Below are 16,354 nucleotides of genomic sequence, written 5' to 3' on the forward strand. Positions count from 1 at the left end.
TGAGAGATCAAAGAAGCAGTGGCCTTGACTGCAGCCCAGGAGGTCTCTGGTGACTCGTATGATAACCTTCGCTCTAATGCTTAGATTAGAACTTTTTCAGTTATGAGCTTGTCAAGGGAATTTAAAAAGATTGATTTGACCAACTCAGTGGAAAACAACCCAATCTCATGAATCAAGATATGAATTACCTCTTAAACTATGATCACACTCTATACTGAGTGGTGCCAGGAGGGAAAATGGGGTGCTTTCCACAAGAGGGAAGCACCGGCCCTACTCACAGGTACGGCCACAGCTGTGAGACATCGTTATCACTACAGCTGGCTACAGCCCATTACCTAATTATTGGGCCTAATTAAAAGGGCCTGGTTGGGTCAGGCCCAGGAGGAGAGTTTTTGGACAGTGTTTGGGGAAGCTAGGGTATTTGTGGTTGGGTTAGGTTGGTGCCAGTTTGTTAGATTTTTGTTGTTCCTTTGCCTTTGAGGCATTTGGTTTTTTATGTTTACTTTCGGATTTCTGTTGCTTTGGTGGTTTAAAGCAGTGTTTCTCAACCCTGGTCCTGGGGACCCGCTGCCCTGCATGTTTTAGATGTCTCCCTGCTCCAACACACATTACATTACATTACAGGCATTTGGCAGACGCTCTTATCCAGAGTGACGTACAACAAAGTGTATAACCATAACCAGGAACAAGTATGACGAAACCCCTAGAGAGAAGTACCGGTCCAAGTGCAGGGAACAACCGCATAGTTCAATTTGGACCCTGAAGGTTAAACTGATTAACACTAACAACGAGAACGGCAACAACGCAGTCTATGGAAAAAAATACAAGTAGTAGTTAAGACAGTTAATGCACCTAAGTCACCTACGAAACAGCTGCCTAGTTACAACCCTAAGCTTACAGTCATTTACAGGGGGGTAGGGAGGGATGAGGAGAGGTGCAGCCTGAAGAGGTGAGTCTTCAGTCGTCGTTTGAAATGGGTCAGTGTCTCAGCTGTTCTAACCTCCACAGGGAGGTCATTCCACCATCGTGGGGCCAGAACAGACAGGAGACGTCTTCTGGAAGTGCAGGTGCGAAGACGGGGAGGTGCTAGGCGTCCTGAGGTAGCAGAATGGAGGGATCTGCCTGGCATGTAGGGTTTGAATATCTGGTGGAGGTATGCTGGGGCTGATCCCTGATTCAAATGAATGGGTCGATAAAAGGCTTCTGCAGAGCTTGATGACGACCCATTCATTTGAATCAGGTGTGTTGGAGCAGGGAGACATCTAAAACATGCAGGGCAGTGGGTCCCCAGGACCTGGATTGAGAAACACTGGTTTAAACCAATAAAAGATGGTAAACCAAACCTTTAGGTTATTTTATCCTGTCTGTTCACCACATGAGCAGTGGCCACCCCCAGCTCTGCCTCACCACTGTAAACATCCCTCAATTTTAATTATAAACATCCATTCTATAGTCTATTCCTTCATCCATTATAAAAAATATTTTTGCACAATTTCTTTATACTTCAATAAATACTTCAATATTTTGATTGTAAGGATCCACCCGTGCTGGGGAAATGAAATGCCACCTCTCTGGCACATTAATCACTGCTGTCAAAAGTGATCTGATCGTCAGGGTCCCAAGACTTTGTTACACTACTGCATTTGGGTCTTATCAATGTATACTTGTGTGAGCTGCACTGCTGAATTCCTAAACGTGCATTATTAAGCACATCCAGTTGTGATGACAGCATGGTTGTGTTTGGCTGGACTTGACACTGCACAGCCAATGATGGCAGCCAGGTTGCTCTGCAGTTCCTTCTTTATAAAGACGGAACTGAATAGTTTGTGCTGCCCAGCCAGCTAGTGCCTGGAGTGAACATGAGTTCAGGGGAACTAAGTGCAAACTGCAATATTGTTTAGAGAGTCAGTCTGGCTTCCTAATTCATGAGGGCCATTTTTGTTTCATCACTTGGCCCCTCCAGTTTATTTTCCCATCAACTCAATACTTACGATGGTTTTTCAACTTTTTTTGAAGGTTTGAATTTTGCCTTATTTTAACATTATTTTATCTTATTCTTACTGTGTGTGTTGTATTTCACTCCTAACTGTGTATTATAATGACTACCAGACTGTCAGACTTTTCCACTCCACATGAATACTACTATTGTATTGCTGAGTAAGCTGTTTTTCACTGGACAGCTGTTTACAAGTTCTGACACTAATTAAGCCCACAAATGGTGTTCAGGGTATAGTGACATATCAGGAGCCGCATATTTGTTTTGCTACTGACTCTTTGGGGGCCATTTTCACCACTTGGCAATGACTTTGGTACACTCATAAATATATTTATAATGGTGCTGATTTTCCTGGTATACAGTAACTATGCTCTCATTAAACTGCAATGTTAATGACCACTCTCGGATAAATTTACTTTGGATATTCCTAAGGGGGGATGGATTTTTATCCTGTCAAGGATTTGTCATTTTATTCAGTAATTGAAGGGGCAGCTTAGGTCATGTTGACACTTGGAAATGGGCTTTGAATTTGCGGGGCAGAATACCCCACTTTCCACAAGCATTCCTGCCTTTGGTTGAAGGAATTAATTGGCCTTTGCCAATCAGAACACCATGACCCCTATTCACTGTGTTCTTTTTCCACTGGGTTTTCTTGCATTTTTCCCAGACCTTTCAGTTTGCTGACTCTATGTCCAGACCCCCACTTGCACTGCTCTGATACCAGCTGGCATATTTATAACATCATCAAGCTCTCATTGATTGCCCTTGCTTTCTGCCTGACAAAGGGAAGTACTGGCAGCTCTGGGGGCTTCTACTTTCAAACGTAACATTGCCTCTGAATGTAAAGAGCCCTTTTCTTTCAATTCCCATTGACCTGTTTGCATGGGGGTTGCAATTATGTGGACAGCTTTACATATTTCACTTCCATTTTGTGCAGTATCTCATGCAAGCATGCTGATTTGTAATGTAAGGAATGGGAGATGACCACTGTCCTCAGCTTGAATTTCTTGATTGCTTAATGCTTATTTTTTCATAGGCAATTGAGTCATCATTGTCTTCAGAATCCTTTTACTTTGTTAATAATTGTGTGTGTGTGTGTGTGTGTGTGTGTGGTTGGGGGCATGAATTTCTCCATTTTTTGACAGGATTTGTTTTAAAGCTTTTTCAATTCTTTTCCTGTGATTTCAACTTTTCTTTTAATGAAGCTAAACTAGTGGTTCTAAAAGCCAAATAAATTGAAAAATATATCTGGAAGACTAAACTATAAATTATTTCTGTACAGACAACACATCACTATGCGAGTTTTCCAATTCTGTTTGACAAATTACACAGGCTACCAGTTTTTTTTTTGTTTTTTTTTGTTCTTTTCAAACGGATATACGCCTCTTCATCAGAGGTGGAAAGTCAAAGGCTCAGACAGTCCCACCATGTGTTTCTTCCACCAATTAACTCAGCCAGCTGATTTCACTAATTCATGATAGGTCCTGGCCTAACAATTATGCTTATTAGCAAATCCAAGTGATTGGAGCAAAATACTGGGGAGGGCTTTTAATTTGACCTGGAGTTTCCACTTCTGCTCTTCGTTGACTTGCACTTGTGCTACTGTAGTGCTATATAGCCTGTAGTGGGGAAAACCCTTAGTTTACCCATATGATTTCAGGTTCAAAATGCTTATTTTGAAATATGATTACCAAACTGGGTGATCAGTCAGCATATTTTGATTTCCCAAATGGACAATATGGTTGCTGTGTTTCATATTTGTCATAACAATAATGTCATGTTTATAAGTGTCAGCCATTTTCATCAAAGCCTTGTCTTTGCATTCTGGTAGGATTGTTTGGCAAAATCATACCTGCTCCGTGTCACCTGCTGTGATGCTTCTGCTAGCTGAGAAGATGGCAATGTCAGGTAATGCTTCAAGCTGAACATCTCAGTGCTATTTTTCTTCTGCTTTATGAAAACAAAAAGTTTATTTGTTTTTGATTCATTTATTTTATTGCATTTACAGCTAGCTAGCAACTGTTTGAGACTGGCATGTACATTTCATATTTGCTTGCTACAACATCAAGTGATGAAAAAACAGAATTAATTGAATAATCAAATAATTAATTAATTTAAGTGAATGAAGAGCAGGGGAGTAGGATTACATTGTGCGGAAGGTGTAAACATTTCTTTCAGATTAGAAGATCAATGTTTTTTTGGAATTTTGCTCATTATAGGAGAAAATACAGACAATTATTGATCAATCAAGCAGGTACAATATGGGTTACGTTAAATGTCACCTTTAGCCAGATGGTCTGTCATTGCTACATGAAACTTTTCAAGATGGGTTGGAAATTAAAGGTATCATTTTGATATCGCTGAAATTTTAGTCTGTCTACAAGGCTAATAGCCAAGTTATTTAGCCACCTGGTGCTTAGTTAAATTATGTGTTCTTGATGTAACATAACCACCTTGATGATGGAGACCCTTAGCCTTCCACAAAAACAACAGATGCAGTAATGAAGTCTTACTACCCAGAGCATCGTTATTCACTTTGGGAGGTAAAATTTTTAACCGTTATCAGCTTTTCTTTAATTTAGCAGCATCGGTAAACAGTCTATGAAAGGAATTTGGCTAGTGAATGAGGAAGGTTATGTCTGCACCTGTTCTGAGTTCCACATTGTGACTTTAAAGATGGTCACAGTGTGCCAGGTTTCTGAGCTGTGTGTAATTCTCAGCGGTAAGCATATGGGTCGGAGCAGAGGAGTGGGCCAATATGTCTGGCTAGATGACAGTGACTCCTACTGGGTATGGTTCTGTCAATATCTGGCTCGGACAAACGACTGTTCTCCCCTTGCTGGTCCAAGAATCACATTGCCTATTATCAACAGCAACATAAAGTCACAATTAAACTGTAATCATCATAAGGCAGCTTGACACCAAGCCAGTGTATCCAGACATGAATTTTAACAGGGAAAAACATTTAAGATCCATTTAATACAATCTGTGAAGCAAGCCATTTAATAAAACTGTTCTTGCTTTCAAAGCATTATTTTATCAACTCTACAGTTACAGATGCTAAGCACATACATCCATTTCCCAGTGTCAGCTTAGTTTTTTCATTGGGCATTCATTTAAATAACATCCAGCCTTTTAATTGTGTTGAATTCAGACAGACTTGTGTCTCACTTTCTTCTCCTTCTGCAGGACTACCATCTGCATCTCTGTCACCATAGCAACCCCTCCAAAAAGGAAAACTAATTCTGTGAGGCCATTTTTTTTGTTATTGTTGTGGGTGAAGTTGATCCAAATATACTGCCAGGCACACCGTGATAAGGATGGAAAGGAACAGGGATATGATTGAGTGTTATACAAGCACCAGGTCAAGGAGTTTCTTCAAGCTGAACATACTCCATTTCTGTTGGTGTTTATCATGCAGAGAAACTGGCAGTATGACAACAATCACAAAGATGGAGCATGATACGTCTCAGCTTGGGCAAGGTGTGGAAGTGGTCTTCCAGTTTAAGGTCCATGAGTAGTATTTGTATTTGGCTGCAATTTAGGATGGCTGTGAGCACCCAATACAGCATCAAATATCCTACTGGGATGATGTTTTCTTCTCTTAGTAAATGGAGAATACTGGTCTCTAAGTTTTTTTTTTTTTTTTGAATGACATCACCCGTTCGTCACCACCTAAGGTGATATAGTGTTCAGGCCATGCCTGTATGAATTTTGGCACCAAATTTTAGGAGAGAAAAATTGTCACTTATTTTAGCCCAAATTTACATTTCTCAAGCACAAATAACTTGCATAGATATAAAATAATAGAGGGGTATATACTGACTGTTTAACTATTAGACCTATATTAAGAAGCTAACAAATTTGTCAGGGTCTGAACTTGTGTACAATCAGAAGCTGAGAAGGTGTGATACAAAATGTTCATTAACTGTCTAAAAAGTACTTAATTCACTGTTGCTTTTCTCTGCCTCTTGTACCCAGGATGCACACCACACTAGTAAACATCAATTTCATTTTCCCACATGAAAAAAATAATGCAATACAATAGTTTACAGTGCTGTGACAAGTGACAAAAGATGAAATGTTTCTGATTGTATGTTAAATTCAAACTCAGTGTAGCCCAGCAACCCCATAGCATGGAGCAAGGGGTTACCCATGTGCTGGACAATCTGACTCATATTACCACACACTGGCAATTACAAAGAGTCATGCAACCCCCTCCTCTCAACGTAAAGCCTTTTGGGATTTCTGCATTTTCTTCTGTTCTTTCCATGTAGACAGGGGCAACAGGAACCTTGAGCTCTGACAAACTTGGAAACAACTTGGGCCTCCTCTGTTACATATGTGTGGCCCTGAAATTGCAACATGAAGTGCCACTAGTCCGGTTCAAGCTGACGTGGTACCCATGAAAACAAGGGGGATGGACGTCCAGAAGGTTTGCCAGCTGAAATTCACCAGAAATTCAGCTTTTGCCTTTTTGACACTATACTCTTATAAGGGTTGATCCATTACAGAATCTATGTCAGTCCTCTGAGCTGAGTTTATCATAATTTATTTTATCTAGAAGAACATTTTATATTGTTGCCTATTTAGGTAAATGTCATCTGGGAGAACCTAGTATTCATATTCATAGCAGTGGCTGTTAAATTAATGAATGGTGCAGCATGTGGCTTGCACACAGTTTTGATGGAAGTTGTCACCTGTGGTGCTAGCAAAGTTATGTCAGCTCAATGATTTAAAAACACAAATTCCCAGTATGTGGCTTTCAACTGAGAATTAGGCACAAGGGGTTAAAAACAAACCAGACACCTAACTAGATACAAACCTGCACTCAGGAACTGTTCTTTTCCACTCCTCTGCAGCGTTTGAATAGGGCACCATTGCAGAACCCAGATAGAACACTATGTGTGTGGGCAGGGGGTCTGTGGATCTTATGTTTGTTTTGCTTCAGGAATGTGTTACCGTACACAGCTAGATGTCTAAGGGAGAAGAAATGACTCTTGAGTTAAGGTGGTTTTTCATTCAAATGCTGGGCTTCCCATCCCAGGTTCTTCTCTCCCATTGGTGGTAACAGCAGGGCCAATGGCATGTGAGTGTCCTGCTAGTATGAGGTTGGCACACCAATAATGATGTAAGTTTAAAATGAATTCACAGTGACACAGGCCAGCTTAGTGTGTGGACAAGAAAGCATATGCAACTTCACTTCACTGGTGTTGCTTTTCCTATGAATGAGGAAAGTGTTTTGCATGTCACGCATTGACTCTGTTTGTTTCAATAAGCCGTTCTGTGTGGTAGTTGTGAGCAACCTGAGGTAAAAATTCACACCTTGGCAGCTGTGAATTTTATATGCGAAGGCAAACCAAATCTCCCCAACGCAGGGAGATCAGACGTGGCACTGGCAGCAGGCAGTGGGAGCAGAGCCGCATTTTTCAGCTAATGAAGCGCAGTCCCCCTGCCTGCAAGCGGCCGTGACACAGACGTCTGGAGCCGAGCTTCGCTGTATGTGGCAACAGCTGATTAGATTACTGAGCCCAGGATGCTGGGAGCATTACAGCCACCCAGCCTCTCACCTCGTCTGCTCTCTTTTCCCCTCACCTTGCCTCGTTGCCCTCCTCCCTGCCACCGCCACCCCCACCCCCACCCCTGCCACCATCCTCGAGCAGAGCAACAACGCCTCCCTCAGGCTCCAGGGAGCATGTGCTATCTTTTACTTCACCCCCTCAAGCAGGCCTGGCAGAGGAATAAATTGCATCCAAGGGAAAAACTAAAATATTTTAAAAGTCTCATTCGCCTTTGGTGTTTTTCCCACAGTAGTCCACACAGGCTTCTTGGTAAAGCAGCCTGAACGTGGCTGGTTGTGTGCTAACAGAGTGTGACCTTGGCATGCCCCAGAGAATATGCTGAAGGAACAGTGCTCGTGTTAGGCAAGGTCCCCCCTCTCCTGCCTTCACAGCAGTGTTTTGGATGGGCTCACCAGGTTTGGGGCAGGGCTTGATGTGCAGGTGGCACTGGCAATCAGCTAACTGAAGTCAGCAACATTACCTCAGCCCCAGAGATCTCCTCAGTTGGAACAGTCCATGATGAGGAGGGACCAAAGAGTTAAAGGTTTTTCCCACTGGCCTTTCTTTTAGCTTATTGTTGGAGCATACTCCTGTGCAGTGATACAGTCATTTCCTCCAGTCATCGAAAGTAACAGTACCCCCACCGCCTGACAGGGTTGTACAATATGAATTATATTAATCTGAGTGGTGTGATTGTAGTTCTATACAGAATGAGTCAAATGCCATTAAGGCATAACACATGATTTAACAAAAAGCCAAGGAGACATAGATACAAAATGCAAGCACATTTTGAAAACCTTATTTCCTTACCTTATTTTATAAGATGACATGCTAGAATCCAAACAGCAAAAGTAAAAGCTAAATAATTTTTTAAAAATGTTCTGACAGAGCCGTGTTTCGTGGGGAGTTATATTTCTTGGGAAGTTTGTGGAGGAAACACTTAGTTTAGACCCATCTCCACACTTCGTTTCAGCGCTGTGCCAGCACTGGAGAAAGGTCTGGCTCAACCCATTATCATTCCAGTATAGGGGAAAAAATCTCTCTGGCTGGTTTGTATTTCTTTAAACCAATCACAATTGTCTTGGGCAGCGCTAAGCCCAGGATGCAGCGACGGTGCCCTTGCAAAAATGGTAACACGCAGAAAGCGGAAGGGGAGGAGAATTCCGACTGAAACTGTCGGCTAATGGCAGGCTTATAACCCACAGTCTATATCCTGTGAGACAGACTAGGGCTGAGGTAATATTGCTGACATCAGTTAGCTGATCACCGATGCCACCTGTACATCAAGCCATGCGCCAGAAGCTATTTTCAGTGGACTGTGTATAGCAACACTCTTGTCCAATTTTGGAACTTTCTTTTACATTTACATGAGTCCATGCCTTCCAAAGCATCATTGCAACAAATACTTACTTGTTTTAATGGTGCTATTTATATTTAGTCCTCATATCATGTCATAATCTATACCGAATATCTTTAAAAATGTGTTTCAACTGAATGTTTTGCCTGTGTGCTGTAAGGTTGTTTTGCTAACAGAGAGCTAATCGACAGCACAGGCCAGGGGTGCACAAACATTTTCCACGATGACCCAAACATATCAATCCATGCTTTTTGTGACCCAAAGTGATGTCATTTGCATTATTAACAATTAATTGTAAACTGTTGACAATAGCAATGTTTTTAATGCCTAAAAGCTAAATGAAAGGACAAAGGTACTGAAATTAGCAGACAATTAATCACAGAAAGCATAGTCAAATTAACAGAATTTAAGGCTTTATCAATGAACCATAGTAGGCCAATGGATAGCCCTCAAAGCTGCCAGACAGAAAACCGTAGGATGAAGCAGTTCTTCTCATGAATGTACAGTCATCGCCAGTGAGTCTCTTTTTAATGTGATGGATCAGCCACTTATCCATTTCACAGTGTGAAATTTCAAACAAATTTCAAATTCTAATATTTCCAAATATTGCTAGTATTTCAATACGGCCAATATTTCAATAATCTTACGGATTTCTTTGTAATAAGCACAAAAATACCGGATCGCGATGATTAGATAAAGCCTTTAACTATCGTACGAGCAATAAACCAAGTTAATTAGGTAGAATCGGCGCAGTAGAATCTTGGTTGCATTAGTAAGCGTATTAACTTGTTTTATTTTTTTCTATTTAGCATGTCCTAGTACAAACAGAGAACAACATTAATGAATGCTAACACCTTTTTTCATATAGGCCTAATTGCATTGCAATGTTGCTGTGAGCTACACAATACCACCACCAAATAGATGTCCCCCGTGACCTAAGTTTGAATGACATCATTTGTGCACGGCTGGTTTAAACAAGCGCTTGCTAGCCAAGCAAGAGTGTCAAGGACAATACCGTAAGCAGTTTGGCAGTGTGCTGTAGGAATTATGTAGATCGCCTCTTTCTACATTGAAAATGAATGACGAGAGCGCTGCGGGAATGCCATGTTTGGTGTAATTCTGTCAGGGTTTAGCGGGTTAGGACCCAGGCGCAGAGTGAAAACACAGGAGGCTCAAAGGGTTGGATTCAAACAAGGACTTTACTTCTCAAAAACTCAAACAGGGAACAAACGACAGTGACAGATAAGCAAGACCTTTATACACAGGGACACACTTGGAGACAATCACAGACAACGAGCAGGCGGGTGCGGAATGAAACAAGACAACGAGCAGACGTGTGGAATGTGATAACATAATTAACCCATTACCATAACAATTAACAATAACCAGACACGAAACGCAGGCAGACCAAACTAAGGGGCACGAGACAGGACAAAAACTATGGGGAACCAGGAACAGAAGAGGCACAACCATGACAAATTCCAGTGTAACTGATAATGATTTCAGGATGCAACAGATATTCCTCGTAATCCAAATTTAGGCCGCCACAGTTTGTGCACCGCTGGCATAGGCTAGGTGGGTATCTAGTTACACAACATCAACACAGTTCTATTTTGCCTTATAAGCCTAATTATAACAAGTGATCCCTAACAAATCTAGGATTGTGCTAGCCACCTAGCTACCTAAAAAAAATTAAATTAGTAATAATACGCAATACCACATTAGCAGTTACGAAATTGGTAGTTCATATAGGCTTAATGTCAATGGCCTGACTCACTTGAACACCTATCTCCTTGCCCACAGGATGGCAGTGACATGTTCCTTATACAGTTTAGTTTTGTTATAAGTTGGTTAGCTTGCTAAGTATTCTGCAATGAATTAGCTTTCCAGCTAACTCTCATACAGGTATTGTCTGGTTTTGATCACAAAATATCTGAAAAGAAAGTTTTTGTCATTTATTTTAATTATGGTCGAGTGAGACTTTAAGCCCATAATGAATAGGGCCTCTGACTTTTGTCCATTTTGTTTTCTAGCCATGTGCTTGAGGCAACAATCCTTTTCCACACAATCCCTTCAGGTCAGAACAAGAGAAATCTTTCAGTCCGGCTTAGGTGATGTTGCTAGTCCGGAGTTTCTGCCCAATACTTTAGGACCTATTGCCAAAGGCTTCCTAGGGAGACTCCTGTGTGGAAACGGTTCAAAAAAGCAGCTGTACTTTTGGCCGCAGGTCCTGAGATTTCTGTTCCACAGATCTCTCGGAGTGCAAGTGATTGAGAATACATTTGGCTGCCTTCCACTATATATATAATAAGCTTGCTTGGGCACCACTTGAATTAAGATGAAGCCCTCTCCCTAATCCTTTGAGGAGGGTTCCAATGAACTTGTGGCTCACAAAGAAACTGCAGGTTTCATCTACTTAATGAATTAGCTACCAGTTTCTGGGGAGAATTAAAAAAAATCAAAACCATTTTTTCCTTTTGGGTGTTCAAACATTTCAAACTACAAACATATCGGCCATTTCCCTTGAGATGTCCTTGTTTGTGTAGTAGAATGCTGTGCATAGTTGTGTGTGCAAGGGAAGCTGGTATTATAAATACAAGGTCTGCTATCCGGCAACTCCTGTCTTTCTACACAGAGCCCGGCCACTTCCTTTTTACACACACACAACAAAAAAATCAAAATGCTTCAAGAAGATAGAGAGCAAATGGAATCTAGGTCACATCAACAAATGATTCATTCTGCAAGATATAAGCCTAATTAGTTAAAAATTTGGTGACATTAACATAGCTGGGGTCTGACTCTGGCTGCGAAATAATGGATGAGAAGCCGAAGAGAAGGTGAGCAAGAGCGCCAGGGAGGCTGGATCATCCCGGCGCTGGCACTGGTGTTTCAGAAGCAAATAAGCTTCTTTATGCATTTTCTATCTTTCTATCTCTCAGCTGTGGACAGTTAGTTGCATCTTGTCAGCTTTGACTTCTTTTGATTAATGCAACTTGGGCTCAAAAACAAAATCAGATCTTTGTTTTCTTCATGGAAAGATTCCCAAAAATAGGGAGGACTGGACTGAAATAGCAACCACCTACTGTGGCAGTTGGGCAGAGAGTTAACCGTATAGCAGGGGGTATGGACGCAGCTGAATAAGATGATGTTCTTCATCACCCTGTGCTTCTCTTCCTCACAAAAGTGAATGAGGACTGTTCCCCACCCAGCTGGAAAAACAATCAGGTGGATTTTCTGAGCTCTGAAAAAGGTTCTTTTTCCTTGGGCACGGTCAAATTAATCAAATGCGTGACAATCTCAGTTAATGCTATTTTTCTCTAGCCTGTTGCCCTTCGGAGAACAGAATGTGCTGCTCATTCTGAGCCGGTATTCCCACAATCCCCTCGGGGACAACGTGCACCTCAAACTCAGATTAACATAGAGTGTCCTTGCTGTTTGTCATCGGCCAAAACTTTTCTTCTTTTTTCCCTCCCTCGGGAATAGACTGACTGTGATCTAATGCTGAAGGGGTTGGAGAAGAGGACAGTCTTGTTTTGTGTTGGAGCCAACGCATGGTACTGCCATTAGTGTGCCAGCCATGTCATTGGGTCCTTTTGGCACATCCCATGGGGAGAGAGGTATCGGCACATCCTGCCTACACAGAGAGCCTGTTGGTGGGCTGAAGATATTGTTTACTCCCAAAGAGTCCAGGAAGTTCAGGGTGAGACCCTCCAAAACTCCTATGCCTCCATCCCCGCTGATGCACAGTGTTCACTTGACATTGCTGTGAGATTATGCAGACACCCTGGAAGCTCTGTGAGAACAGTATTTGTTGGCTAGGTACTCCTCTTCTGTTTTTGGACCAATTAGCACTCCTGACATGGGTTTGTGTGGCCTATCTAAGCCAACCCCTCTCACTAAAGACCATCCCTATTAGTACAGCTTTGTCCAGCAATATGAAAGATTCTGCTTCCTTTAAGGTCTACTTTAGGGACAATTTCAGTATTTTTCTAAACGTTTTTCATATCATTGTGCTCTGAACTAGTCCCATTAACTAGTGGACATGTCCATTAATTTGAATCATAATAAGAAAGTGCCGTCATCATGTATAACACTAAATGATGCACAGAAACAGCGATGTTAATTGCTGTGCAGCCCTGATCGTACTTGGCACAAAGGCATTCTGTTTCTCTGAAGATATCTTTGTGCAAGGATTTAAAAAAACCAAACAAACAAAACTGCATGATTCAGCATTTTGTCAGCGTGATTCAGAATCATTTTTTAGTAAATTTAAAATTGGGCTTTTCAAAAGCACAAAACACTTTTGTTTTATAAATTTGGCAAATATTAGGTAGCTCCACCCTGTGTGCAGGGAGCAAAGGGATGACTGCAGTTTTTTTTCCCTGAGTAAATTTGTTCAAGAAACACTTGACAGTACTTCCCAATTAATTAATGAGCTAGTTATTTTACTTTGGCAATTCAGCTAAGTACATTTCAGGGTAAACAGTGGGGGCAGTGAGTTTAGCAGGTCCTGGGTTTAAATACAAATGTGTGCACTGTGCTTGGTGTTACCTGGTTTATGGGACATCTCTCACAATCTAAAAAGCAGGAAGAGCACTGTGGCACAAAAAAGAATGTTGTGTTCTATGTACCAATATATAGAAATGTTGTTCAAAACAACAAAATGCTGTTAAAGGAGACTTATCCAGACATGTCTAAGTGCTGGAGCAGTATTTTCACCTGTGACTCACAGTAGGTACACAGATGATACCAGGGCATGGTGCCTTTGATGTGATGCATTATAGAAATATGGATTTAGACCCAGGTGAACGTTAGGTAATGTTTTGTTAGGTATTTGTTCAAGAATTTTTATGATGTATTTCAAGGCATAAGAAGAAAAGAGAGCAATTTAAAAGCAATGCCCATTGAGTTGCTCTTTACAGTTGCCTAATTGTCAGCATTGCAAAACAGTCTGCCAAGAACCAGAGAGGAGAACCCCTGGACGCAAGGGGAAGCTGTACTCATCCTCTGCTGCTCCAAGAGAATGAGAGGGGTGGATGGATGCATCAGCAGTGGGTGGGTCGGGCAGTTGTTTGATGACATGTTTTGTCATCTTGGCCAGATATGGGGAGACATGGGGCTACAGCAGTGAATCACAGGCAGCAATAGTCAGTCTCCAAATCAGCAAGTAGAAAAGAGGCCAAACCACAAGCACTTTTTAAAAAAGTTCTCCTCAGAAAGGTGGTGAAAGGGCAGTTGTTCAAATTTGACATCACCTCAGATGTGACTGTGTTTTGAGGGCAATTAGAAATGACTGATCAAAAAGAGCATATGAAAAACAATCAGGCAAATAAATCGATTTTTAACTCTTTCCCATAATTCTCCTTACTGCTCCTTCATTTGTTTTCTAATCTTTAAATGATCTGAATTCCAGGAGACTTGTTTCATTTGCCTTCACATTACACCATATCAAAACAGCTGTTGCTGTCATTCAGGTCATACACTGTGAAATAAATTAAAATTAAAACAGAGAAACTTCTACTAAATACTACTAACTGTAGATCATTTAGAGAGAGAGAGAGAGGTGAAACTACTAATGAGAGATCATTTAGAGAGAGAGTGAGGGGCATTAGGCAGACAGCAACACTAACTATCATTAATTATAAGACTGTAAGAAGTATGTGTCAATATGTTTTCCAGTTTTTAAAATTGAAATAAAATACATTTATGAAGCACCTTTCATTTGAGGACAAAAGCAGCCAAACTGATTCATAGTTCACAAATGTTCCCAGATGTATGTTATTAGAGTACTAAATTATTCAGAAACATATTTCAGTTTGACATGGAGTCATCCTTGTATTTTTATGTCAATTAAATTAAATACATTCACAATAGTTTCGCAAATGAAACCATAATGCCATAAAATGAATCCTCTATATATGTTCATCCAACACATTTTTCTGCACCTGTATCTGTGGGGGGTAGCGCTGTTATTTCATAAATGTGTCTGCCAATGTGTCCAGAAATGCATAAAACATGAGTTTTACTGTGCACAATTGCCATTGTTTCATTTTCAATTTAATGCTCATTTCTCCCATTTGAGACTGAGATCTATTCCCACAATTTCAATATATATATATAATCTTGATAATCTTCTGAATATCCTTTGAATGCCAATAGTCAGCCCAAGGAAGAAAAATATCTGTATACAGTACAATCTGTGTACATTATCAGTGTATTTCCAAATAAGGCATTCCGGTACGAATGTACACCTAATGGAATCACGAAGGAGATCACTGCACATCTGCCAAACAGCATGCTGGATCCAGTGATTCTCAGAAACGGAATGGTAAACTAAGATAAAGGAATCAGTCCGGGGCTTGCATTTTCAACACACAGTGTCTTCATCAGAGTCAAAACCAAGTTTCTGAAGAGACTGTGTGTGTGTGTGTGTCCAAACATTTGTTTGTTTGCGATAAAAGCTGAATATGAGTGAGCTCCAGTCTGAAACCCCTGATGGAAACCACCAGCTGAAAATAAAGCTGGAGTGCCCTTTGCTTCACTCCTTTCACCACTGAAGACAAGGAGTCTGAGAACAGCTTGTAAGGCCAAGAGTGCAAGACCCCCAGCACCTCCAAGGCCCAGTTTGCCACTCTGTTCTGTTCAGTTGCCTTTGGAATCATACAGGAAAGGGACACCCACATTCCCAGGGGACACTGTGTAAATTATATCTTCTGTCTTGGATGAGGAATACATGGATAAACCACCAAGTTGAGAGGAGGCTGTACTGTACCTGTGTATGCCAGCAGTAAGTAGTGACCAGACTGTGCAAAGGAACCATCATTCAGGGGGGCTGCAACATCCTCTTCTTCATTAAATCCCCCATCAAATCGCTTAGCAAAAAAATAAACAAAATGCACTTACCAAAGTGTCAGGTTTGGTAATGACAGTTACAAAGAGTTAGAGTTACCTGCTGATACAGAGAATTCTGTGATCTTGGAAAACAAATATCCATCTAATGCTAGCCATAAATTCAAAGTAAAGGCAAGGTATATGTAGTATGAACTTATCTGCCATTACATTTTTATTTATGTATTTACCTATTTCCAGGTCAGTTCAGAAGACTCAGACAGTTCAGAAGCCTGAGACATCCAGCCGGGCCGAACTGTTGCGAATGCAGGCTCTTCAGCGTGACAAATGGGCTGAACCAGTGACAGGAGCAGACAGGTCCCTGGGCACCGCAGCCAATGTGTGGAGAGCAGAGCCGATGACGAAAGCAGCCATGCCTCTAGGGGTCGCAGCGGATGCGTAGGAGGGAGTGAAAGAGATCAGCCCGGTCTCTAATCCATGACTTCCACTATCAGAGAGTTAGAGCACATTAAAGCCGGCTCTCTGCTTTGAGCGGATCAGTATTGCTGAGTCCTCTCTCAAACTGAAATAACATAAGGAACAGGCATAAAA

General features: G+C 41.3%; 1 protein-coding gene across 1 annotated transcript in view; it reads right to left on the reverse strand.

Annotated features, from left to right (window-relative positions):
* LOC118214143 (brain-enriched guanylate kinase-associated protein) overlaps positions 1–15,753 on the reverse strand; it is a 256,035-nt gene extending 240,282 nt beyond the window's left edge. The window contains exon 1 of the mRNA XM_035393776.1: positions 15,687–15,753. The gene's annotated coding sequence lies outside the window, so the exon portion shown is untranslated. The remainder of the gene's footprint in view (positions 1–15,686) is intronic.
* Between the last annotated feature and the right edge of the window lie 601 nt (positions 15,754–16,354).

The sequence above is a fragment of the Anguilla anguilla genome, chromosome 1 (assembly GCF_013347855.1).
Source record: "Anguilla anguilla isolate fAngAng1 chromosome 1, fAngAng1.pri, whole genome shotgun sequence".
NCBI classification, from domain to species: domain Eukaryota; kingdom Metazoa; phylum Chordata; class Actinopteri; order Anguilliformes; family Anguillidae; genus Anguilla; species Anguilla anguilla.